Source organism: Schistocerca nitens, chromosome 2, assembly GCF_023898315.1.
Source record: "Schistocerca nitens isolate TAMUIC-IGC-003100 chromosome 2, iqSchNite1.1, whole genome shotgun sequence".
NCBI classification, from domain to species: Eukaryota; Metazoa; Arthropoda; class Insecta; order Orthoptera; family Acrididae; genus Schistocerca; species Schistocerca nitens.
Window position 1 is genome coordinate 259,166,830 of NC_064615.1, and position 25,193 is coordinate 259,192,022.

A 25,193-nucleotide genomic window follows, 5' to 3' on the forward strand; every position below is an offset into this window, starting at 1 on the left:
ACACCTTCTAGAGCACGTTGGGTGGCACGGGATACATGCGGACGTGCATTGTCCTGTTGGAACAGCAAGTTCCCTTGCCGGTCTAGGAATGGTAGAACGATGGGTTCGATGACGGTTTGGATGTACCGTGCACTATTCAGTGTCCCCTCGACGATCACCAGTGGTGTACGGTCAGTGTAGGAGATCGCTCCCCACACCATGATGCCGGGTGTTGGCCCTGTGTGCCTCGGTCGTATGCAGTCCTGATTGTGGCGCTCACCTGCACGGCGCCAAACACGCATACGACCATCATTGGTACCAAGGCAGAAGCGACTCTCATCGCTGAAGACGACACGTCTCCATTCGTCCCTCCATTCACGCCTGTCGCGACACCACTGGAGGCGGGCTGCACGATGTTGGGGCGTGAGCGGAAGACGGCCTAACGGTGTGCGGGACCGTAGCCCAGCTTCATGGAGACGGTTGCGAATGGTCCTCGCCAATACCCCAGGAGCAACAGTGTCCCTAATTTGCTGGGAAGTGGCGGTGCGGTCCCCTACGGCACTGCGTAGGATCCTACGGTCTTGGCGTGCATCCGTGCGTCGCTGCGGTCCGGTCCCAGGTCGACGGGCACGTGCACCTTCCGCCGACCACTGGCGACAACATCGATGTACTGTGGAGACCTCACGCCCCCCGTGTTGAGCAATTCGGCGGTACGTCCACCCGGCCTCCCGCATGCCCACTATACGCCCTCGCTCAAAGTCCGTCAACTGCACATACGGTTCACGTCCACGCTGTCGCGGCATGCTACCAGTGTTAATGACTGCGATGGAGCTCCGTATGCCACGGCAAACTGGCTGACACTGACGGCGGCGGTGCACAAATGCTGCGCAGCTAGCGCCATTCGACGGCCAACACCGCGGTTCCTGGTGTGTCCGCTGTGCCGTGCGTGTGATCATTGCTTGTACAGCCCTCTCGCAGTGTCCGGAGCAAGTATGGTGGGTCTGACACACCGGTGTCAATGTGTTCTTTTTTCCATTTCCAGGAGTGTACTTCAGGAAGCATACAAACTCACATGGACGAAATAATTTAAACGAAATATTTGAGAACAGGCTAAGCTCAGGCACTATGGTATAATTGTACTTCCAGAAGCATTCTACACATCAGAAACGACTACGATTGGAGCATCAGGCTTGACAGAGACAGAAAGAACGTAAAATCCTCAGAAATATTTTCGGAGTATTACACAGAAGTAGTATATGGATGAGGAGATCAAAGATACGAATTATATGAAGACACAGATAGACTCACAGATATGATCATAAAACGCCGACTAACATTCTGTGGATACAAACATAGAATAAACAACAGACCAACAAGGGGAATTTTTGATGCAGTAAACAATTCAAGCAAAAAAACAATTTGGTTTCGCAAAGCAACAGAAGGCCTAAAATATCAGGGGTCAGTATTGAAATGAAAAATGGAAGAGACAAATTCATAAACAAAACTATCAACACAAAATTTGAAGTAAAATAAAGGAAAAAAAAACAGGCAAAATGTGGACAGAGCATAGGAAAGAGGAACACAGGTAAAGAACGAAGAGCTTTTGGAAAGAAGAAAAGAAGAAGGAAATGAGAAACACATGAAGTATGGTGTAACATTCAAGTTAATCACTTTCTTGGAGGCAAAAGGGAATATTGCAAAAACCAAACTACTAATATTTGCCCAAACACCAGAGAACGTAAACATGACGTCTCGTAGGGAAGACACCCGGTATATAGCATGTAATACCTAAGCCGGAAAGCCCGAACATTTCGTAAAAGTTTCCTGACAAGTTCCCGACAAAGGATATCACGAAAGAGGGGTAGTAATATCTGCCGAGATACCGACGAAATGAATTCTCTGTAAGTGTGTGTGTGTGTGTGTGTGTGTGTGTGTGTGTGTATGTGTGTGTGTGTGTGTGTGTGTGTGTGCTTTTGTCAGTGCTCAGAAACAGACGAATATTGTCGCTAAACTGTCACTGGAACCAAAATTGTGTGAAAACACACTTGACCTGCTAGTGTCGTCGTAACTGCCGTCTGCTACACATCTGCTGTGCAGCAAGCTACGTAAATTTAAGTATTAACTATGTTTTTCTTACTTGTCACTTCTTTTTGAATGTATTTTTGCTTTTAGGAAGCTTTAATTTTCGAGTACTAGTAATAGTGTTCCATAGATTTTGTGTTTGTTTTGTCCAGAGACATTTACTGCTTATTTTCATTGTTTCCAACAAGAAGTGTCTAGTAACCACAATTTAGTCAGCTATCAGCCGCCTTTAGTGAATCAGCAGTCTATTTAAAAGTTGATTACTTAACTCTCTACAGTATATTGTTGATTTATTAGGATGGATAGGACGTGTGACTGCTGTGCATGGACGCAGGAGGAGCTGGCCACTCTTCACGAACAGCTGAATGTGCTGATGGCCGCGGTCAGCCGTCTTCAGGCTGCTGCCTCAGAGTATAGCGGCGGTGGGGAGTCTGATGCGTCGCATGGTACACCCCAGGTGTAACATGCTTCACCTATGGTCGCTGCTGTCGAAACATCTTCGCGGGTACCGGGCCACCCTCTCCCCAAGGGGCGTGGCGGGTTCAGCGGCGTTCGCGCCGCAAGAGGCGGAGGGTCAATGTGGAGGCTGGTCGGGTGGCGTCGCCTGCTCTGCCTGTGAGTGCACATGTGGCCGCTTCTTCAGCAAGGTCCGAGCACGCACACGGGGGGAGGGGTTTATTAGTGATTGGGAGCTCCAATGTTAGGCGGGTGATGGAACCCCTTAGGGAAATAGCGGAAAGGTCGGGGAAGAAGGTCAGTAGTCACTTTGTCTCCTTGCCAGGGAGTCTCATCCGAGATGTGGAGGTGGCCCTGCCGGCAGCGATGGAGAGCACTGGGTGCACCCGACTGCAAATTGTTGCCCATGTCGGCACCAATGACTCCTGGCGTCTGGGTTCAGAGGTCATCCACAGTTCATACAGGCGGTTGGCGGAGTTGGTGAAGGCGGAAAGCCTCGCTCGTGGGGTGGAATCTGAGCTAACTATTTGTAGTGTCGTTCCCAGAATCGATCGCGGTCCTCTGGTTTGCAGCCGAGTGGAAGGCTTAAACCAGAGGCTCAGACGACTCTGCGGAGATCTGGGGTGCAAATTTCTCGACCTCCGCTATTGGGTGGAGAAATGTAGGGTCCCCCTGAGTGGGTCAGGCGTACACTACACGCAGGAAGCGGCTATAAGTGTAGTGGAGTACGTGTGGAGTGCACGTGTGGGTTAGAGAATTCCCTCCCTAGGCCCGACAAGACGCCTCCTGAGACGCGACAAGGTAGCAGTAGGCAAAACGAAACAGGGAATGACAGTATTAATGTGCTAATAGTAAACTGCAGGAGCGTCCATAGAGAGGCCCCAGAACTGCTCTCATTAATAAACGGTCACAATCCCCACATAGTACTAGGGACGGAAAGTTGGCTGTAACCAGATGTAAACAGTGATGAAATTCTTGACTCAGATTGGAATGTACACCGCAGAGACAGGCTGGACATCGAAGGGGGAGACGTTTTTATAGCGATAAAAAGTGCAATAGTATCGAAGGAAATTGATGGAGATCCGAAGTGTGAAATAATTTGGGTGAAGGTCACGGATAAAGCAGGCTTAAACATGGTAATTGGATGCCTCTATAGGCACCCTGGCTCAGCAGCTGTTGTGGCAGAACACCTGAAGGAAAATTTGTAAAATATTTCGAGTACATTTCCCGACCACGTTACAGTTCTGGGTGGAGATTTCAATTTACCAGGTGTGGACTAGGAGATTCAAACGTTTATAACGGGTGGCAGGGACAAATAATCCAGTGAAATATTTTTTATGTGCGTTATCTGAAAACTACGTTGAACAGTTAAACAGAGAACCGACTCAAGGAGATAACATATTAGACCTTCTGGTGACAAACAGACCCGAACTATTTGAAACAGTTTACGCAGAACAGGGAATCAGCGATCATAAGGCGGCAACAGCATCGATGATTTCAGCCGTAAATAGAAATATTAAGAAAAGTAGGAAGATTTTTCTGTTTAGCAAAAGTGACAAAAAGCAGATTTCAGGGTACTTGACGGCTCAACACAAAGGTTTTATCTCAAGTACAGATAGTGTTGAGGATCAGTGGACAAAGTTCAAAATCATCGTACAATATGCATTAGTGAGTATGTGTCAAGCAAGATCGTAAGAGATAGAAAAGAGCCACCGTGGTACAGCAACCGAGTTAGAAAACAGTTACGGAAGCAAAGGGAACGTCACAGCAAACATAAACATAGCCAAAGCCATCCAGACAAACAAAAATTACACGAAGCGAAATGTAGTGTGAGGAGGGCTATGAGAGAGGCGTTCAATGAATTCGAAAGTAAAGTTCTATGTACTAATTTGGCAGAAAATCCTAAGAAATTTTGGTCTTATGTCAAAGCGGTAAGTGGATCAAAACAAAATGTCCAGACACTCTCTGACCAAAATGGTACTGAAACAGAGGATGACAGACTAAAGGCTGAAAAACTAAATGTATTTTTCCAAAGGTGTTTCACAGAGGAAAACTGCACTGTAGTTCCTTCTCTAGATTTTCGCACAGATGACAAAATTGTAGATATCGAAATAGATGACAGACTTGCAGTGGTATACCGTAGGTATACGTAGCATTCCAAAAGATTGGAAAAGAGCACAGGTCATCCCCGTTTTCAAAAAGGGACGTCGAACAGACGTGCAGAACTATAGAGCTATATCTCTAGCGTTGACCAGTTGTAGAATTTTGGAACACGTATTATGTTCGAGTATAATGACTTTCCTGGAGGCTAGAAATCTACTCTGTAGGAATCAGCATAGGTTTCGAAAAAGACGAACGTGTGAAACCCAGCTTGCGCTATTCGTCCACGAGACTCAGAGGGCCATAGACACGGGTTCCCAGGTAGATGCCGTGTTTCTTGACTTCTGCAAGGCGTTTGATACAGTTCACCACAGTCGTCTAATGAACAAAGTAAGAGCATATGGACTATCAGACCAATTGTATGATTGGACTGAAGGGTTCCTAGATAACAGAAAGCAGCATGCCATTCTCAATGGAGAGAAGTCTTCCGAAGTAAGAGTGATTTCAGGTGTGCCGCAGGGGAGTGTCGTAGGACAGTTGCTATTCACAATATATATACATGACCTTGTGGATAACATCAGAAGTTCACTGAGGCTTTTTGCGGATAATGCAGCGATAGGTTGTAACAATGGAAAATTGTACTGAAATACAGGAGGATCTGCGACGAATTGTCGCATGGTGCAGGGAATGGAAATTGAATCTCAATGTGGACAAGTGTTATGTGCTGGGAATAAATAGAAAGAAAGATTCTTTATCATTTAGCTACAATATAGCAGGTCAGCAACCGGAAGCAGTTAATTCCATAAATTATCTGGGAGTAGGCATTAGGAGTAATCTAGAATGGAATGACCATATAAAATTAATCGTCGGTAAAGCAGATGCCAGACTGAGATTCATTGGAAGAATCCTAAGGAAATGCTGTCCGAAAACAAAGGAAGTGGGTTACATACACTTGTTCGCCCACTGCTTGAATACTGCTCGCCAGTGTGGGACTCGTACCAGAGAGGGTTGATTGAAGAGATAGCCGGCCGAAGTGGCCGTGCGGTTAAAGGCGCTGCAGCCTGGAACCGCAAGACCGGTACGGTCGCAGTTTCGAATCCTGCCTCGGGCATGGATGTTTGTGATGTCCTTAGGTTAGTTAGGTTTAAGTAGTTCTAAGTTCTAGGGTACTAATGACCTCAGCAGTTGAGTCCCATAGTGCTCAGAGCCATTTGAACAATTTTTTTGAAGAGATAGAGAAGATCCAACGGAGAGCAGCGCGCTTCGTTGCAGGATCATTTAGTAATCGCGAAAGCGTTACGGAGATGATAGATAGACTCCGGTGGAAGACTCTGCAAGAGAGACGCTCAGTAACTCGGTAGGAGCTTTTGTTGCAAGTTTCGAGAACATACCTTCACCTAGGAGTCAAGCAGTATATTGCTCCCCCCTATGTATGTCTCGGGAAGAGACCATGAGGATAAGCCGGCCGAAGTGGCCGTGCGGTTAAAGGCGCTGCAGTCTGGAACCGCAAGACCGCTACGGTCGCAGGTTCGAATCCTGCCTCGGGCATGGATGTTTGTGATGTCCTTAGGTTAGTTAGGTTTAACTAGTTCTAAGTTCTAGGGGACTAATGACCTCAGCAGTTGAGTCCCATAGTGCTCAGAGCCATTTGAACCATTTGAACCAGACCATGAGGATAAAATCAGAGAGATTAGAGCCCACACAGAGGCATCCCGACAATCCTTCTGTCCACGAACAATACGAGACTGGAATAGAAAGGAGAACCGATAGACGTACTCGAAGTACCCTCCGCCAAACACCGTCAGGTGGCTTGCGGAGTATAGATGTAGATATAGATTTAGACCTCTTACCAACAAATAATTCTGAGTTAATAACGAGCATCAATACGACGGAGCTGATCCTCCTTGGTATACAAAACGGGTTAGAACACCGTTACAGAAACAACGAAACAAACACGCCAAATTTAAACAGACCAAAAATCCCCAAGATTGGAGATCTTTAACAGAAGCTCGAAATTTAGCGCGGACTTGAATGCGAGATGCTTATAACAGTTTCCAAAAACGAAACTTTGTTTCGAAACCTGGCATAAAATCCAAAAAGATTCTGGTGGTATGTCAAGTATGTTAGCGGCAAGCAACGATCTATGCCTTCTCTGCGCGATAGCAATGGAGATACTATCGAAGACAGTGCTGCCAAAGCAGAGTTACTAAACACAGCCTTCCGAAATGCCTTCACAAAAGAAAACAAAGTAAATATTCCAGAATTCGAATCGAGAACAGCTGCCAACATGAGTAACGTAGATGTAAATATCCTCGGAGTAGTGAAGCAACTTAAATCACTTAATAAAAGCAAGTATTCTGGCCCAGATTGTATAACAATTAGGTTCCTTTCGGAGTATGCTGATGCATTAGCTCCATACTGAACAATCATATACAATCGTTCGCTGGACGAAAGATCCGTGCCAAAAGGCTGGAACGTTGCACAGGTCACACCAATATTCAAGAAAGGTAGTAGGAGTAATCCAGTAAATTACAGGTCCATATCATTAACGTCGATATGCAGCAACTTTTTGGAACATATATTGCGTTCAAACATTATGAATTACCTCGAAGAAAACTGTCTATTGACACACAGTCAACATGGGTTTATAAAACAACGTTCCTGTGAAACACAACTAGCTCTTTATTCACATGCTGAGTGCTGAGTGCTATTGACAAGGGATTTCAGATCGATTTCGTATTCCTAGATTTCCGGGAGGCTTTTGACACTGTATCACACAAGCGGCTCGTAGTGAAATTGCGTGCTTATGGTATATCGTCTCAGTTATGTGACTGGATTTGTGATTTCCAATCAGAGAGGTCGCAGTTCGTAGTAATTGACGGAAAGTCATCGAGTACAACAGCAGTGATTTCTGGCGTTCACCAAGGTAGTGTTATAGGCCCTTTGCTGTTCCTTATCTATATAAATGATTTGGGAGACAATCTGAGTAGCCGTCTTCGGTTGTTTGCAGATGACGTTGTCGTTTATCGACCAATAAAATCATCAGATGATCAAAACAAACTGCAAAATGATTTAGAAAAGATATCTGAATGGTGCGAAAAGTGACAGTTGACCCTAAACAACGAAAAGTGTGAGGTCATTCACATGACTGCTAAAAGGAACTCGTTAAATTTCAGTTACATGAAAAATCAGTCTAATCTAAAAACGTAAATTCAACTAAATACCTAGGTATTACAATTACGAACAACTTAAATTGGATGGAACATATAGAAAATGTTGTAGGGAAGGCTAACCAAACACTGCGTTTTATTGGCAGGACACTTGGAAAATGTAACAGATCTACTACGGAGTCTGCATACACTACGCTTGTCCGTCCTCTTTCAGAATACTGCTGCGCGGTGTGGGATCCTTACCAGATAGGACTGACGGAGTACATCGAAAAAGTTCAATGAATGGTAGTACGTTTTGTATTATCGCGAAATATAGGAGAGAATGTTACAGAAATGATACAGGATTTGGGCTGGACATCATTAAAAGAAAGGCGTATTTCGTTGCGACGGAATCTTCTCACGAAATTCCAATCATCAACTTTCTCCTCCGAATGCGAAAATATTTTGTTGACCTCGACCTACATAGGGAGGAACGATCACCACGATAAAATAAGGGAAATCAGAGGTCGTACGGAAAGATATAGGTGTTCGTTCTTCCCCGCGCTATACGAGATTAGAATAATAGAGAATTGTGACGGTGGTTCGATGAACCCTCTGCCAGGCACATAAATGTGATTTGCAGAGTATCCATGTAGATGTAGATGTAGATTGCTCCATTTACTTAGAGAAAGTAGTCGTTTTCGAACTACACAATCAAGACATTTCCTCACGAAGTACAATAATAATGTAGAATAAATATAGCAACTGATATGTATTTGAAAAGGAAGTGTGGATTTGAATAAATGAAACGTTTCTGATTTAGACGATTCAAGAGGCAACGGTCAACGGAGTTTTCATTGTCATTCAGCGTGTACACAGTTTCTCACGCCTGGTTAATGTTCGCTGTTTATCACATGTGATGGCGTACTAGTTGATGGCAACTGTGTGAAGTTAGCGTTAGCGTGGTCAGTAGATCTTGTAAGCACCTTATGCAACTTTGAACTGCGCATCTTACAAAGGTTAACCTGCTATTTTTTCTCGCGTCATGGTGACTTCACTGGATGATAACAGGAACGGCGCTTGCACTCATCATCACCGTCATTGTGACATTACTACACGACAAGAGGAAAGAGCTGGCATTGACCGATACTATACGATTATTGGGTGAGCTGTCGACTATACCAAAAAATTAATGTAACAACATAATTAGAAAGTTCAGCAACAGAAAATTTATTGATCATTAAGAGGTATACATAAACGCTTCCACCTTCCCCCAAACGTTATCATCCATTGGACATCCACTGTTCGACAGAGTCATTCTACACGTTTGATGTATTACAGTTTTCAGGTATATGCACACATGATGCTCCTGAAAGTTTTGTAACGTCGTCTGCCGACCTTGCAATAAGTGGTCTCAGACTATTCTTACATCTTGCTCCCTCTTGCTTCCACTAGTCTTGTTGTATGCCCAATACACCTGCATTTTGTTTTTAGTACGGCTATTTTGCGTCACATGATCCATTCTTGTATCTGTTTGATTTGCTATTTTGCCTTCCCCAGCAGTACACAACATGCATCAGCCTCGCCCACTGATCCAACCTCAACTATGAATCAAAAGAAGCATATCAAAATGTTTGTAAACTTTCCATGTCGGACACTTTGGGGTTACGTTATGAAATCACCATTTTGTTTATCAAAATAGCTTCAGGTCACGTTTATTCTTCCGCCTTTTTCTTATTGAGGTCATGTTTATTCTCCTGGCCTTTCCATCCAGGTATTGTTTTCAGCTCAAAATTACAAAAACTGAACAACTACTCCTATGATTACATCGTTAATCTGTAGTATTTTCATTTCGCAAACCTCAAAGCAAAAGTCCAACCACAATCAAGTAGCAGATTCTCCTTGGAACGCAGTAATACCTGTTTCGATCGAAAAATTTCTGTATTTAAATGTACATCACGCTCAAAAAGTTGACGGTAGAGTGCACTTGCAGTTGTACACGTTATTAGGGCATATTTCTCTTCCATCCACAAATTGACCCCGGAAGAATGTTTGAATACCTCTGTGAGCGCTGTAGTTAGTGAAATCTTGTTCTTACGATCTCTATTGGAGCGATACGTAGCAGTCTGCATCATGTTTGTGTGTGTCTCTTCAAGGGTCTGTCACTTCTATTTCTTTATTATATCCAAACGTTTATAAATTTATCAATCCATTCAGTTCGGGTTCTTCGGTTTCTGTGATGTACCTTACACACTTTTCATACTTTATTTTCGATTTCTATTCAGTCACTGTATCACTTTATCTGCTCACACCTCACTGTCAGTTTTTATTACTCACTGCAATACTTTCTGGTCTTCTCTCTGAGTCACTGATAAGTAACTGACCCACGACGGGTCTTGCTTTATACACCCCTACAAATGGGCAGCCCCACCAGTGAGAAATTTCAGAACACACCAAAAAAGTTTCGAATGGCTTACAATACTGCAGAACGAAATCTCACCTCAGACCATAACTCCAGTTGTAGAACCACTGAGTGTGCCATACAGACAGGCTGGTTGCAGGCCCTGACCTGACCTTCTTCTAACCACCACACTTCCGTCACAGGCACGATGCACAACTATCTTTCATAAGAAAACACAACAGACGTCCGACCTGCCCTCCAATGAGTCCTCGGTAGACAGCAGTGAATCGGTAATGGAGGTGGTTTGGGGTCAGTGGAATCCGCACTAGAAGGCGTCTGGTCCGGAGCTGCCACTGAACTAAACAATTTGTGTCTCTGTGGTGCCAGCCGCTGCTCAGATTGCTGCTACACTGCAGTACGGTGCGCAAGAGCCGTACCTTAAACACAATGGTCTTCTCTCGGTAGTGGTGCGAGGTGCACCACTAAATTCTTCTAGAATCTACATATGTAAATGATGCTCTAAGCCCCCCTATTCTAACTCTGACTTTTGCTGTTGCACATGGATTAAAAAGATACGCGAACTGACTAATCAACCCTGCAAGTGGAGTAGAAAAGAGTTTGGCACCTGCAATAATTTAATTTGATAAATAAGTTAAATAAAGGAAGGTTTCATTAAAGTAGTGAGAAATGATAGGGTTGCTCTACCGATTAACATAATGAAAGTTCTGTCCAAAATAACAATATGATTTATTAAGACTAAACACAAAATAATAAACAAAAACACATGAGACATTTACAATACATCTAATTGGCTCAAATTGGATACTCAAATAAACGCTGTGAAGGTGAATTTGTCCCTAAACTAGATTGTGACGTTTATGACGAAGTGGTATGTGGAGCCAATTCCTTGCAACTGAAATCCTAAGAGAGACACACAGCTAACCCAACATTAATTGCTGCTACATTTGTGAGAACTCAGACAATGAACACCCTAGATAGAACAAAGTTAGAAAAGACGAACAGGCGCGCTCTGCTGAGCTCTGATTATCGCCTAGCAAAAATGCCTGCTTTGCCGGTGCTGCGGACGTACATTACCAAGCTGTCCTCTTAGCTGCAAGGACACGATCTGGCGTACTGGAAGCGATGGCTGGTTGCTTCGACGTCCCGTCGTGGTGATGATAATGTCGCGAGTATAGCCCGAAACAAATTGTCCTGGTCTGGTTGTTCCAGACTAAAGACTTCCTATCAATACAAATGCGTCTCTGAGGGAGACGAAGAAGGCTCGCCACGCAATCACTGACGGTACAGTGATTGATTTTCACAAGCGAAGTCACACAGTAACTCTTATACAGTCAACTTTAGCCAAAACTGCCAAAGACAGACAACATAGGCCGCTTGTACGCAGAACGCTCAATTGCCAACTGTACTCGGAAAGTTACGTTGAGGTCGAAACTTCAGCAACTTCGTTAAACAGTTACAATCAAATAAAAGTATATTACACAGCCAACGGAAAGCAGGCTGTCCAGAGCAGCGAGAGCTCAGTGTTGTAACCTACTCCGACTGAAAGGCAAGAGCCGACTACTCCACAAGAGCACCCATACAAACCAAACACAGAACATTCCCGCCCCCACGTCAGTGGCCGTGGTTAACCATTCCAATCAGCAACTCGAAAACCGGCGGAAAATTTCACTCTATTGCCGGAGCACTACCATTCCACCAATGGGGATTCTTGGCGCCAATTTCTGCGCTGATTTTGCTACGTCACGTAGCTATGCCCTGAGCAAGCCAATCACAGTTACGACTTTGCAGAAAGCGCGGGAATTTGCCCGCCACAACTGACTGGGTACACAAGTCATTCCCACGCCTCGCTGGTAGCCCGCCAGAAAGTGTTTCTGCGAAGTAACGGAACCTCTAGCTCAGCCGCTACTTCAGGGCGTGTCTCAGCCGCTATTCTACAATGTCGGCGTCTGGAAAGCATTCACTCGACTCCCTCACACCCGTCGGCTTACCCTTTCAAGATCAGCAAAGCCCGCCTGTTACCGGACCACCCAGGTGACGAGAGACGCTGCGTGGGAAGTCCGCGTGTGAAGGAATAGCAACTTTCCACTGCATGCAATTAGAGAGGAGAATCGTAAGATAGAAATATGGGAGGGGGTTCATGCCACCTCTCATAGCCTCTACGCCATTTTAGATTGTAATTGGTGAGCGGTTGGCTCACTTAGGAGCAAGGTAGTGAGTCAATCGCCCAAGAACAAGCTTGCAAACTGACTCCACATGCCGCACTCTATAAAGAAAATCACTGCAACTGAAAAATGCAGCTCATATAGGGAGGATTATTTATGATGTAGCCAACTTCACCTTCTCAATACGGAACTCTAACACTCACATCACACATCCATACCCAGGGAGCCCCTTCCAAACACCGATTCACACAGACATTCACGCTCTAAATATGGCCCGGGCACGTGAGCCAAATATGCAGCAGTTTATTCTTTACAATCAGAGTTGGAGTGCTCCGCAATTAAATGCCCAAGATGTTACAACAATTTGAATCATTAAACTAACCTGAACTCACTCACACATGATACTATTTATGTTAACAATCTCTTTGTGAGCTTTCAGAATCTAATTACAACCTCCGATTCATTCTGTCTCCCTGCAGCAAGAATAACCTTTACAAAATGTTCCCTGAACTGATGGTCCATTCACAATTACAGTGGTGGTATCTGCTTCAGTTTATGGGGACTTCAGGCACACTGTTTGCATACACACAACAATAAATACAAAATACAAAAAAAACATGGTGTGGAGAACAATACAGTAATTTGTAATTTGTGCACCCTACTCTATCACTTACATAAGAATTACAGCGTAAAACACAAACACATACAAGGTATAACATACATTACAAAAACAACATTAGAAAAAGAAATTTAAGAAAAAAAACATGGTTCATGGGGCGTCAAGTTGTGCGTGCACATTGCACAATGTTCACGACTGTGCTGAGAATGAGGCACTAAATCACATTGTTAGAAATATTCGAAGCACTTCACAAATTCGATAGTTTCTCTGAGGGGGTTGGTATGTTGAGTCATATGCATTGATGCACGTGGTTCCATGTCTTGAGCATCGGAGGGGGGCTTTTGGGATGGGGCCACAGTACTGACATCACATAGGGCTAAACGTCGGGTGTTGTTGCTACGTTGTTGCAACAGCAATAGGGTGTGCTGGAGCATCTGCAGTACTCTGTTGAGATTGCAGCAAGACCCATGCATATGATAACGGCAGTACGGTAGGAAGACATAGTGATAGGCTCTCCTCATGTCGATTAAACGTCTCTGAGGTCTACTAGTTGGGATTCATCACTAGTTCAGATCTCTTTCCCTGGACAGTACTTTACGTTTCCCAATATCGAAGTTCGACGAGGGATGATGGCACGTGGAGTGACTCCACAAGTGTGTGAGGTCATCCAGACAGGATCGAACTAGGACCGACGATTGCTACAACTGCTCTCTAATAGAGAGGAGAAGTTAGAAATGAGACAATTCATTTGTTAGAGTTTGCGGCACGATACTGCTTTGTGTATGCAGATAGGCCAATGATAGTGAGTTGTAAAAACCCAAACAGGTGAGTATATAGTGTCCCTTTCTGTCCTGAGGCACATGAGGCGCAGGTTCTGACACCATATGTGATCTTCTTCGTGTACTCACGACAACGTGGTCTGCCTCAGGGAATCCCTCCAAACGGCTGCCGCGTCCGGAGAGCTAGCTGGCTGTCGCGTGTGGGTCGCATGTCAGTGTCAACGGCCAGCCTCACTTTCGCTTGTGGCCCGGCGAGGATCCCGCCTAATCCCTCAGGTATATGGCCCGGTGACTGTCAGCTTGCAGGACCGGACGCACCCGCGCCCTTCTCGTTACGTGGCGCGCTAACGCTCCCCTTCTTCCAGGTAGCCGAAGACCTCTTGTTTTTACTCCGGCTGGCCTCTGCATTGCCACGATACCCGTCATCTGCACAATTCTGACAAAAATCTTATGCCTAACTTTTTCCCATGACCTTCTATGTAATAATAAATTTACATAACGACACATTGATGGTCTGTCATTTCAGACACTCTTATTTTACTTTTATAGTTATTAATCTATGGTTATCATTATAGCAAAATCTTGGTGTATCTAATATAGGCATGGAAATAATTTATCTATATATTTGTGTAAAGCACGATCTCCATACTGTACATGATGTGTGACAACTGATGCTATGTCATTGGATGAACAACAAAATGTGCGGGCCCACACTAATATTACTATTAATTATATAGATCGACAGTAGACATGCTCAAGATTTAACTACCATTTGCCAACGACCTACATTCTATGTCTTTTGATTAAATTATGTTGTTATGCAGGTCGAAGTTTTACTGTGCTATAAAGAACATACAACTATTCTACTTTCGCTCGCCCGTCGTCCCTCCATCTCGGGTCTGTGGTTTGGTGACCTGAAAAATAGCATCCCAACAGGCGCGCGCCAAACACTTGTGAAAAAAACCACCACAATATTAAGGATCTAGTTATTGTTAAATCCTGAAGTTTAACTTATCCTAGTATATGGTACTCTCTCTCTCTCTCTTTTTCTTTTTTCTTTTTTTTCTTTCTTTTTTTTTATACTACACTCTTACATAATTCCTGTTACGCTGAGATGTCTCGCTGCTCGCCGCTATTGACGACAGTGATGCGCGCCGTACGACATGGCCTCCGAGTTCTCACTACGCCTCACTGAAACGCCAGAGACTGGGTTAGCCATGGCTATACAAGACAATAAATTTATAGTTGCAACTTCTTTTTCTATGTTATGCGGTTTTCGCTATCAAAGCACACCTTTCCAGAAGCAATGTAATATGACCAAGCCAGGACTGGTTCCTGTTGAGGATTCCGTCGCCCACCACACACCAGCTGCACAGTATGCCACCAATCTCCAAGTATAATTCCTTGGTTATTCATCTGTGACAGTCACAAGCAGCACACTAAATCCCCAACCAGCACATTGGCATGGTAGGCTTTATGCCCGCATTTCTACCGTCTAGGGCACCATTGGAGTAAACGCTCACAGGGTCACCCGGACTTGCAAGACAACGATGCTGGCGCATCTCTGCAAAAACTATACTGCCCATATTCATCCTCTAAATCACGCAATATACCACAATCTTGCAGTGCACTGACGTGTGCCTGCAAGCATTGGTATGAACGTCTCACGAACTGGTTGTGGCCGCTATGGAGCGTATCACGACATCCCAGAACGCTTCTAGGAGCACGTTCTTGTATGCGCCCGTTTGTGCGACATCTCCTCACTCATCATTATCCCTCAACATGGACACCAGACAGGAAAGGAAAAAAAACATTGCTCATGGAAAGGTAGTGCCTCCTACTCCATCGACATTGGAAGTCGCGAACATATACAAAAAAAAAAAAAAAAAGACTAGCAGCAGTAAATTCTTTTACAAGCCAACGCAGCGTATTAATACTTTAACAATCTTAATCTATTAATGGAACGATTATTGTTCCCCGAAGAACGGTTCATATATTTGCCTATTCTACTATGTACATTACTTAAACTACTATTATTCCATGAACTTCTTTGTGTGAGAGATGTGGTGGAGTCCTATGGACTAGCGCCACTCCCTTGTTAGACTCCCCCTCCTCTGACGTGCATTAGGATTTGCAGGTCTAATTTCAGTCTCCTAGTTCTCCTGTAGTCCTTGATTTCGCTCTCTCCAATTACGGTCCCTTTGCCGTTCGTTATTTCTCCTGTCCCCGCTTCCTTGTCTAGCATGACCCTGTTCCCTGACGTTCTGGTTTCCGTGTCTCTGGTTTCCAAAACCTTGGTTAGCGTAATCTTGATTTCCGTAACCCTGGTTTCCTAAATGACCAGTGCGATTATGCCATCTGTTGTCGTCCTCCCTTGCTGGTCATTGGTATTTGTTGCTCTGCCCCTTCTTCCTGTCCTTTGCGTCTTGTTTGTCAAAGACAACTTCGAGTTCACGCAATAGACTCTTGAATGCTTCTATGTCAGATCCACACTTCCCGACAAGTGTCTGTTGGTACCTAGCTGGCAATTTGGAAAAACAAAATTTGATGATTTCTCCCTTGCTATATGGACTATCTCAAAATTGATTCTTCTTGAGTAAATCATCGAAAAATTTGGTTGCGCTCCTTTGCCCGGACACTTCCAGTTCAGGACAAAATATTATTTCCTCTTTAATCCTGTCTTGCGTTTCCTTTGACCAGTAGATCCTCAGGAACGCATCAACAAATTCCTGATAAGTCTGACACGTCGCTGCCACACCCCGCATCTTTTCCACGGCTTGGCCTTCGATGTGTCCACACATGAATTCTAATTTTGCCAGGGTTGGCCATGATGACGGTAATGAATTTGTAAACTGCTTCACCCAGCTCTTGGGATGTATCGACCCTCCATTATCTCTGAACTTTTGGAATTTTAGTATCGACAGGAAGTGATTGTGATCAAAATCCTGTCCGATCCTCGCACTGGTGTTGTCCCTCGTTTTCGATACTTGCACGTCTGCTGAGTGGCCTGATCTATCTTGCTGATAACTGTGATGTGCTTCCTCTGTATCACAGTGGGAGTGGCATTCAGCATTCACTCTTCTAAGTGGGCTGCAATTATTGGAGCTATTACTCGCTGTTTCTGCGTATGCACTGTTAGTTGCGTACTCTGTCACTGGGCTAGAGCACGGCGAGCTTTTCCTCAGAGAGACAATTCTGTTTACTCCATCATTGGTATCCGAACGCGCAGTGCTCGTGTACCCGTTTCGCTCTAGATTTGCTATTCGACTCTCTACTCCTTTCATTCGTTTCGTGATGTTCGTAACCGCGATATTACCTTGAGTTTTTAAGAACGCTAGGGATTTTGAGTGGGCTTGTGTCGCACGTCGCAAGCGACCTGCGAGTTGAGAAGTTACTTTTGCGATTTTCATTGCCCTGTTGCTGCCGTTTTGGCTAGGCCTGCTACTTTTTGTGCTACCAATGACATTTGTTTTGCTTCTCGACATTCTTTCTTTATTGTTAGTAATTCCCCACGAATTTTCCCTATATGTGAAATTATTGCCTGAGTGTTCTTCTTACGCTGTTCGTCAGCTTCTTCCTTCTCCTTCTTACGTTGTTCGTCAGCTTCTTCTTTCATTGATCGTAGGAAGCTTGGTATTGGGTTAATGTGATAATTTTGATCCTCGTCACACATGGGTGATGTAACTCTGGACACCTGGGCGCTAGAGCTCTGACGTGACCGAGCTCGCCTCTGTCTGCACTCGTTCGTTTGACTATAAACTTCTGCTACCGTCTCGACCTGTGTGCCTGTCTCTGTTCCATCCTCCACTTCACTATCATAATCACGGTCGCGACGTTGCTCTAAGATCGCGTCCAAATCACCTTCCTCATCAATGACCCTGTCGTCCTGTGCTGCTAAAAATGTGCCCATCTCATCTCCGAACCTATCCTCGTCAGTAACCTGCCTCTTATCCATTATGCTATGCTCTTTTGTTTTAGTTTCGCTCGATAAAAGTCGTGCCTTACTTCTCGTGATCATACATGAAAAAACAAATTTATCTAAAATTCACAATAAAAATCATCTACTCCCAATATTTTTCCACATAGACATAAAATTTCAACAACGCCGTTCCAACGCTGTAACTACAAGCACGATTTGTTGTGGTACAGAAACTGCACACAAACCCGACAAAGTGTGATGTGGTACGGACACCACATCAAAGAAACACAAAAAACAATGAACAAACAAAAAATATATACACTGAAAACAAAAACTGTAATCATGCGCCGCCAATAAAAAAACTAATCTCGGAACCACAAAAAAAAGAACTTGGGTACTAATCATTAAAAAAAAGTAGAGAACAAAATTTGAATGTTCCTACTAAGAACACTGTTAGCTTACCAGTGATTCACAGGAAAGATCCGAGGCTAAGGGTCGCCATTTTATGCGAGGTGCCGGGGCTAGCAGTGTATTTAACACTAAATTCTTCTAGAATCTACATATGTAAATGATGCTCTAAGTTCCCCCTATTCTAACTCTGACTTTTGCTGTTGCACATGGATTAAAAAGATACGCGAACTGACTGTAATCAACCCTGCAAGTGGAGTAGAAAAGAGTTTGGCACCTGCAATAATTTAATTTGATAAATAAGTTAAATAAAGGAAGGTTTCATTAACGTAGTGAGAAATGATACGGTTGCTCTACCAATTAACATAATGAAAGTTCTGTCCAAAATAACAATATGATTTATTAAGACTAAACACAAAATAATAAACAAAAACACATGAAACATTTACAATACATCAAATTGGCTCAAATTGGATACTCAACACTGTGAAGGTGAAGTTGTCCCTAAACTAATTGTGACGTTTATGACGAAGTGGTATGTGGAGCCAATTCCTTGCAACTGAAATCTTAAGAGAGACACACAGCAAACCCAACATTAATTGCTGCTACATTAGTGAGAACTCAGATAATGAACACCCTAGATAGAACAAAGTTAGAAAAGACGAACAGGCGCGCTCTGCTGAGCTCTGATTATCGCCTAGCAAAAATGCCTGCTTTGCCGGTGCTGCGGATGTACATTACCAAGCTGTCTTCTTAGCTGCAAGGACACGATCTGGCGTACTGGAAGTGATGGCTGGTTGCTTCGACGTCCCGTCGTGGTGATGACAATGTCGCGAGTATAGCCCGAAACAAATTGTCCTGGGCCCGCATCTCGTGGTCGTGCGGTAGCGTTCTCGCTTCCCACGCCCGGGTTCCCGGGTTCGATTCCCGGCGGGGTCAGGGATTTTCTCTGCCTCGTGATGGCTGGGTGTTGTGTGCTGTCCTTAGGTTAGTTAGGTTTAAGTAGTTCTAAGTTCTAGGGGACTTATGACCACAGCAGTTGAGTCCCATAGTGCTCAGAGCCATTTTTGAACCAAATTGTCCTGGTATGGTTGTTCCAGACTAAAGACTTCCTATTAATACAAATGCGCCTCTGAGGGAGACGATGAAGGCTCGCCACGCAATCACTGACGGTACAGTGATTGATTTTCACAAGCGAAGTCACACAGTAACTCCGATACAGTCAACTTTAGCCAAAACTGCCAAAGACAGACAACATAGGCCGCTTGTACGCAGAACGCTCAATTGCCAACTGTACTCGGAAAGTTACGTTGAAGTCGAAACTTCAGCAACTTCGTTAAACAGTTACAATCAAATAAAAGTATATTACACAGCCAACGGAAAGCAGGCTGTCCAGAGCAGCGAGAGCTCAGTGTTGTAACCTACTCCGACTGAAAGGCGAGAGCCGAATACTCCACAAGAGCACCCATACAAACCGAACACAGAACATTCCCGCCCCCACGACAGTGGCTGTGGTTAACCGTTCCAATCAGCAAGTCGAAAACCGGCGGAAAATTTCACTCTATTGCTGGAGCACTACCATTCCACCAATGGGGATTCTTGGCGCCAATTTCTGCGCTGATTTTGCTACGTCACGTAGCTATGCCCTGAGCAAGCCAATCACAGTTACGACTTTGCAGAAAGCGCGGGAATTTGCCCGCCACAACTGCCTGGGTACTCAAGTCATTCCCACGCCTCGCTGGTAGCCCGCCAGAAAGTGTTTCTGCGAAGTAACGGAACCTCTAGCCCAGCCGCTACTTCAGGGCGTGTCTCAGCCGCTATTCTACAATGTCGGCGTCTGGAAAGCATTCACTCGACTCCCTCACACCCGTCGGCTTACCCTTTCAAGATCAGCAAAGCCCGTCTGTCACCGGACCACCCGGCTGACGAGAGACGCCTCGTGGGAAGTCCGCATGTGAAGGAATAGCAACTTTCCACCACATGCAATTAGAGAGGAGAATCGTAAGATAGAAATATGGGAGGGGGCTCATGCCACCGCTCAGTGGCATGTGGCCATCCAGAACCCGGTCATTTTGTGACCGTACATTCTCGTGACCACCGCAGTAAGCAATCACGTACAGACTCTACATTACCGCCAAGTCTTTCTGAAATATCGCAGAGGGAACACCCTCTTTTCGTAGTCCTATTACACGACCTCATTCAAACGCAATGAGGTGTTTATAATGGCTTTTTTATCGTTTTAAAGGTATTCTTGAATGACATCAGCTCACCAAGTCAAATCTCAAAGGTAACTAACGTTCACGACCGTTATAGCGTATATATGAATCAAGTCTGCTTCCACCCTCGTGGTGGTGCAATAGCGCCACTCTAATGCGACTGGCTCTAAATTTGATTAGACATCATCTTTCAGTTGCAGGAAACTTGCGTTCATGTCCCACACCTCCTCGTTGGTGATTTTTTTCATCAGTGTAGCTCCAAGGTGTATGTAGAATATTACTTACCGTAAAATTCTGTACCTAGAAAGTGAACAATGGCCGTACCGTAGGTGCAACCACAACGGAGGGGTATCTGTTGAGAGGCCAGACAAACATGAGGTTCCTGAAGAGGGGCAGCAGCCTTTTCAGTAGTTGCAGGGGCAACAGTCTGGATGATTGACTGATCTGGCCTTGTAACATTAACCAAAACGGCCTTGCTGTGCTGGTACTGCGAACGGCTGAAAGCAAGGGGAAACTACAGCCGTAATTTTTCCCGAGGACATGCAGCTTTACTGTATGATTAAATGATGATGGCGTCCTCTTGGGTAAAATATTCCGGAGGTAAAATAGTCCCCCATTCGGATCTCCGGGCGGGGACTACTCAAGAGGACGTCGTTATCAGGAGAAAGAAAACTGGCGTTCTACGGATCGGAGCGTGGAATGTCAGATCCCTTAATCGGGCACGTAGGTTTGAAAATTTAAAAAGGGAAATGGATAGGTTAAAGTTATATATAGTGGGAATTAGTGAAGTTCGGTGGCAGGAGGAACAAGACTTTTGGTCAGGTGATTATAGGGTTATAAATACAAAATCAAATAGGGGTAATGCAGGAGTAGGTTTAATAATGAATAAAAAAATAGGAGTGCGGGTTAGCTACTACAAACAGCATAGTGAACGCATTATTGTGGCCAAGATAGACACAAAGCCCATGCCTACTACAGTAGTACAAGTTTATATGCCAACTAGCTCTGCAGATGATGAAGAAATTGATGAAATGTATGACGAGATAAAAGAAATTATTCTGGTAGTGAAGGGAGACGAAAATTTAATAGTCATGGGTGACTGGAATTCGTCAGTAGGAAAAGGGAGAGAAGGAAACAGTAGGTGAATATGGATTGGGGGGAAGAAATGAAAAAGGAAGCCGCCTTGTAGAATTTTGCACAGAGCATAACTTAATCATAGCTAACACTTGGTTTAAGAATCATAAAAGAAGGTTGTATACCTGGAAGAATCCTGGAGATACTAATAGGTATCAGATAGATTATATAATGGTAAGACAGAGATTTAGGAACCAGGTTTTAAATTGTAGGACATTTCCAGGGGCAGATGTGGATTCTGACCACAATCTATTGGTTATGAACTGCAGATTGAAACTGAAGAAATTGCAAAAAGGTGGGAATTTAAGGAGATGGGACCTGGATAAACTGAAAGAACCAGAGGTTGTAGAGAGTTTCAGGGAGAGCATAAGGGAACAATTGACAGGAATGGGGGAAAGAAATACAGTAGAAGAAGAATGGGTAGCTCTGAGGGATGAAGTAGTGAAGGCAGCAGAGGATCAAGTAGGTAAAAAGACGAGGGCTAATAGAAATCCTTGGGTAACAGAAGAAATATTGAATTTAATTGATGAAAGGAGAAAATATAAAAATGCAGTAAATGAAGCAGGCATAACGGAATACAAACGTCTCAAAAATGAGATCGACAGGAAGTGCAAAATGGCTAAGCAGGGATGGCTAGAGGACAAATGTAAGGATGTAGAGGCTTGTCTCACTAGGGGTAAGATAGATACTGCCTACAGGAAAATTAAAGAGACCTTTGGAGAGAAGAGAACCACTTGTATGAATATCAAGAGCTCAGATGGCAACCCTGTTCTAAGCAAAGAAGGGAAGGCAGAAAGGTGGAAGGAGTATATAGAGAGTTTATACAAGGGCGATGTACTTGAGGACAGTATTATGGAAATGAAAGAGGATGTAGATGAAGATGAAATGGGAGATAAGATACTGCGTGAAGAGTTTGACAGAGCACTGAAAGACCTGAGTCGAAACAAGGCCCCGGGAGTGGACAACATTCCATTAGAACTACTGATGGCCTTGGGAGAGCCAGTGATGGCAAAACTCTACCATCTGGTGAGCAAGATGTATGAGACAGGCGAAATACCCACAGACTTCAAGAAGAATATAATAATTCCAATCCCAAAGAAAGCAGGTGTTGACAGATGTGAAAATTACCGAACTATCAGTTTAATAAGTCACAGCTGCAAAATACTAACGCGAATTCTTTTCAGACGAATGGAAAAACTGGTAGAAGCGGACCTCGGGGAAGATCAGTTTGGATTCCGTAGAAATGTTGGAACACGTGAGGCAATACTAACTAACCTTACGACTTATCTTAGAAGAAAGATTAAGAAAAGGCAAACCTAGGTTTCTAGCATTTGTAGACTTAGAGAAAGCTTTTGACAATGTTAACTGGAATACTCTGTTTCAAATTCTGAATGTGGCAGGGGTAAAATACAGGGAGCGAAAGGCTATTTACAATTTGTACAGAAACCAGATGGCAGTTATAAGAGTCGAGGGGCATGAAAGGGAAGCAGTAGTTGGGAAAGGAGTGAGACAGGGTTGTAGCCTCTCTCCGATGTTATTCAATCTGTATATTGAGCAAGCAGTAAAGGAAACAAAAGAAAAATTCGGAGCAGGTATTAAAATTCATGGAGAAGAAGTAAAAACTTTGAGGTTCGCCGATGACATTGTAATTCTGTCAGAGACAGCAAAGGACTTGGAAGAGCAGTTGAACGGAATGGACAGTGTCTTGAAAGGAGGATATAAGATGAACATCAACAAAAGCAAAACGAGGATAATGGAATGTAGTCAAATTAAATCGGGTGATGCTGAGGGGATTAGATTAGGAAATGAGACACTTAAAGTAGTAAAGGAGTTTTGCTATTTAGGGAGTAAAATAACTGATGATGGTCGAAGTAGAGAGGATATAAAATGTAGACTGGCAATGGCAAGGAAATCGTTTCTGAAGAGGAGAAATTTGTTAACATCGAGTATAGATTTAAGTGTCAGGAAGTCGTTTCTGAAAGTATTTGTATGGAGTGTAGCCATGTATGGAAGTGAAACATGGACGATAACCAGTTTGGACAAGAAGAGAATAGAAGCTTTCGAAATGTGGTGCTACAGAAGAATGCTGAAGATAAGGTGGGTAGATCACGTAACTAATGAGGAGGTATTGAATAGGATTGGGGAGAAGAGAAGTTCGTGGCACAACTTGACTAGAAGAAGGGATCGGTTGGTAGGACATGTTTTGAGGCATCAAGGGATCACAAATTTAGCATTGGAGGGCAGCGTGGAGGGTAAAAATCGTAGAGGGAGACCAAGAGATCAATACACTAAGCAGATTCAGAAGGATGTAGGTTGCAGTAGGTACTGGGAGATGAAGAAGCTTGCACAGGATAGAGTAGCATGGAGAGCTGCATCAAACCAGTCTCAGGACTGAAGACCACAACAACAACAACCTTCCAAATAGCTTAAATATATTCTAGAGCAAGTGAATTTGTAGAACGCAAACTTTTAAATAATACAGCACAAAACACAGTCTCATATCTAACAACGTCCAAAATGGTAGAAAAAGGTGTAAGCTACATATTGTATTCTCTAGCGCGCACTGCTTCAACTAATTCCTAAATATGTCACCAGATTGAAGTACCGATCAAAACACGTCGTCCGTTCGTACGTACACTGCCCTCTAGGTAAGTTTGAACACCCTCCCTTGCCGTACATGCACAATAACACAAAAAAGTGCCGTCTGGTGAACACGCTTCTTATATAGGAAGGAGTAAGCACAAAGCAAAACGTATGGTAATTCATCCGGTTAAGAGAATATGAATGGCTGATGAACACAACTGCATCAATGCAACATCAGATAACTTACACATTGTGAATTCAGATGCAAACGCAAGTGTCGTCTACAGAATACACAATAAAAGCATGCATATGCATGATTTTGAAGTGAAGCACACAACAGGAGGAATGACTTAATTGTAAAATTAAGTTATGATGATGTTTCTCGTCACTCTTCTTTCAACAACGTTATGTTATTCAGTCTCTTCGTATTATGTTGCCTAAAACGACTTCAGAGTCTTCTGTTTCCCATTTGTGTTACAGTCATTATATAACGAGCAGTTACACAGATTTTACGAAAACACCTGTAATTGCTCAATTCCCTACACTGTATTTGATTATAAATACTGTTGCCAACGCATAATTTTAGTCAAGATACGAAAGAATTAAAGACTTTAGCGGGTAGTTGCCACCGATTTATAGCAATGGTGCAAGTAGAATATTTTTGCTGTACTGGGATTAGAATCCAGGTCTCCTTTTCACTAGGTAATCTCGATGACCACTTTGCCATTTGGACACCATTGTCACGGCATGGAATACCCTAGCAAGCCATCCATCAGTCCGAAATTCTCAGCTTATACAACACACTACAATATAGTGCCAATGCCCATTAGTCTCATTACTCGCGGCATCTCGCCGATGCCCATATGAGTGTCAAATGAAACACCTTTCAGCCGTCTAGTTTCCAGCTTCATTTTATTTGGCTACCGGACTGAGCGTTTTACTACGCCATCTTCAGGCCCCTGACCGACGTGTAAGAAGGCTCTACCTCGGATGTGATCAAGACAGGATCTCTAAAAAGATGGACATACAGAGATTCCCATAAGAGTTCGAGCTTGTTGTGCATCTGCACTGAAGGGATCATCGGCTGTTTTCACCTTAATTATATATATTATTGTACCAGGTCGGTATTCGAGACCAGATATCCTGCTTAGTAGGCTGATGCACTGACCATTACACCACCTGGAC